The sequence below is a fragment of the Chiloscyllium plagiosum genome, chromosome 45 (assembly GCF_004010195.1).
Source record: "Chiloscyllium plagiosum isolate BGI_BamShark_2017 chromosome 45, ASM401019v2, whole genome shotgun sequence".
Taxonomy (NCBI): Eukaryota; Metazoa; Chordata; class Chondrichthyes; order Orectolobiformes; family Hemiscylliidae; genus Chiloscyllium; species Chiloscyllium plagiosum.
Genome location: NC_057754.1, coordinates 5,646,494 through 5,649,705, shown reverse-complemented (window position 1 = coordinate 5,649,705; position 3,212 = coordinate 5,646,494). Strand labels below are relative to the sequence as shown.

The window sequence follows — 3,212 nt, the reverse complement described above, 5'->3', positions numbered from 1 at the left end:
TATACACTGTCTGATCAAACACCCCCTGGGACAGGGACAGGTCTATACTGTATACACTGATCAAACACCCCCCGGGTCAGGGACAGGTCAATACTGTATACACTGATCAAACACACCCCGGGACAGGGACAGGTCAATACTGTATACACTGATCAAACACCCCCCGGGACAGGGACAGGTCAATACTGTATACGCTGTCTGATCAAACTCCCCCCGGGACAGGGACAGGTCAATACTGGATACACTGCCTGATCAAACACCCCCCGGGACATAGACAGGTCAATACTGTACACACTGATCAAACACCCCCCAGGACAGAGACAGGTCAATACTGTACACACTGATCAAACACCCCCCGGGACATAGACAGGTCAATACTGTACACACTGATCAAACACCCCCCAGGACACGGACAGGTCAATACTGTATACACTGTCTGATCAAACACCCCCCGGGACAAGGACAGGTCAATACTGTATACACTGATCAAACACCCCCCGGGTCAGGGACAGGTCAATACTGTGTACACTGATCAAACACCCCCCGGGTCAGGGACAGGTCAATACTGTATACACTGATCAAACCCCCCCCGGGACAGGGACAGGTCTATACTGTATACACTGTCTGATCAAACACACCCCAGGACAGGGACAGGTCAATACTGTATACACTGATCAAACACCCCCCGGGTCAGTGACAGGTCAATACTGTATACGCTGTCTGATCAAACTCCCCCCGGGACAGGGACCGGTCAATACTGTATACACTGTCTGATCAAACACCCCCCGGGACAAGGACAGGTCAATACTGTATACACTGATCAAACATCCCCCAGGACAGGGACAGGTCAATACTGTATACACTGATCAAACTCCCCCCGGGACAGGGACAGGTCAATACTGTATACACTGTCTGATCAAACTCCCCCCGGGACAGGGACAGGTCAATACTGTACACACTGTCTGATCAAACTCCCACCCGGGACAGGGACAGGTCAATACTGTATACACTGATCAAACATCCCCCCGGGACATGGACAGGTCAATACTGTATACACTGATCAAACACCCCCCCGGGACAGGGACAGGTCAATACTGTATACACTGATCAAACACCCCCCGGGACAGGGACAGGTCAATACTGTATACACTGATCAAGCACCCCCCGGGACAGTGACAGGTTAATACTGTATACACTGTCTGATCAAACATCCCCCCGGGACAGGGACAGGTCAATACTATATACACTGATCAAACACCCCCCAGAACATGGACAGGTCAATACTATATACACTGATCAAACACCCCCCGGGATAGGGACAGGTCAATACTGTATACACTGATCAAACATCCCCCAGAACATGGACAGGTCCATACTATATACACTGATCAAACACCCCCCGGGATAGGGACAGGTCAATACTGTATACACTGTCTGATCAAACTCCCCCCGGGAAAGGGACAGGTCAATACTGTATACACTGTCTGATCAAACTCCCCTGGGGACAGGGACAGGTCAATACAGTATACACTGTCTGATCAAACTCCCCCCGGGACAGGGACAGATCAATACTGTATACACTGATCAAACACCCCCCGGGACAGGGACAGGTCAATACTGTATACACTGATCAAACACCCCCCGGGACAGGGACATGTCAATACTGTATACACTGATCAAACACCCCCCGGGACAGGGACAGGTCAATACTGTACACACTAATCAAACACCCCCCGGGACAGGGACAGGTCAATACTGTATACACTGATCAAACACCCCCCAGGACAGGGACAGGTCAATACTGTATACACTGATCAAACACCCCCAGGGACAGGGACAGGTCAATACTGTATCCACTGATCAAACATCCCCCAGAACATGGACAGGTCAATACTATATACACTGATCAAACACCGCCCGGGATAGGGACAGGTCAATACTGTATACACTGTCTGATCAAACTCCCCCCGGGAAAGGGACAGGTCAATACTGTATACACTGTCTGATCAAACTCACCTGGGGACAGGGACAGGTCAATACTGTATACACTGTCTGATCAAAATCCCCTGGGTACAGGGACAGGTCAATACTGTATACACTGATCAAACATCCCCAGGGACACGGACAGGTCAATACTGTATACACTGATTAAACACCCCCCGGGACAGGGACAGGTCAATACTGTATACACTGTCTAATCAAACACCCCCCGGGAAAGGGACAGGTTAATACTGTATACACTGTCTGATCAAACACCCCCCGGGAAAGGGACAGGTTAATACTGTATACACTGTCTGATCAAACATCCCCCAGGACAGGGACAGGTCAATACTGTATACACTGATCAAACACCTCCCAGAACATGGACAGGTCAATACTATATACACTGATCAAACACCCCCCGGGATAGGGACAGGTCAATACTGTATACACTGATCAAACATCCCCCAGAACATGGACAGGTCAATACTATATACACTGATCAAATACCCCCCGGGATAGGGACAGGTCAATACTGTATACACTGATCAAACACCCCCCGGGACAGGGACATGGACAGGTCAATACTGTATACACTGATCAAACACCCCCTGGGACAGAGACAGGTCAATACTGTATACACTGATCAAACACCCCCCGGGACAGGGACAGGTCAATACTGTATACACTGATTAAACACCCCCCGGGACGGGGACAGGTCAATACTGTATACACTGATCAAACACCCCCCGGGACAGGTCAATACTGTATACACTGTCTGATCAAACATCCCCCAGGACAGGGACAGGTCAATACTGTATACACTGTCTGATCAAACTCCCCTGGGGACAGGGACAGGTCAATACTGTATACACTGATCAAACTTCCCCCAGAACATGGACAGGTCAATACTATATACACTGATCAAACACCCCCCGGGACAGGGACAGGTCAATACTGTATACACTGTCTGATCAAACTCCCCCCGGGAAAGGGACAGGTCAATACTGTATACACTGTCTGATCAAACTCACCTGGGGACAGGGACAGGTCAATACTGTATACACTGATCAAACACCCCCCGGGACAGGGACAGGTCAATACTGTATACACTGTCTGACCAAACACCCCCCGGGACAGGGACAGGTCAATACTGTATACACTGATTAAACACCCCCCCGGGACAGGGACAGGTCAATACTGTATACACTGTCTGATCAAACAACCCCCGG

General features: G+C 49.8%; 1 long non-coding RNA gene across 16 annotated transcripts in view; it reads left to right on the top strand.

Moving 5' to 3' along the window:
• The first annotated feature begins 626 nt into the window (after window positions 1-626).
• The window catches only part of LOC122543864, a 5,792-nt gene continuing 3,206 nt past the window's right edge, over window positions 627-3,212 (top strand). The window contains exons 1-4 of one of the 16 annotated variants that reach the window (XR_006310163.1): window positions 627-689; window positions 836-1,794; window positions 2,561-2,980; window positions 3,031-3,205. This is a non-coding gene — a long non-coding RNA (uncharacterized LOC122543864). Of the gene's footprint in view, window positions 690-729; window positions 1,795-2,560; window positions 2,981-3,024; window positions 3,210-3,212 lie in introns of those variants that run through there. The other 15 variants (XR_006310156.1, XR_006310164.1, XR_006310154.1 and 12 more) reach the window with 15 other exon arrangements.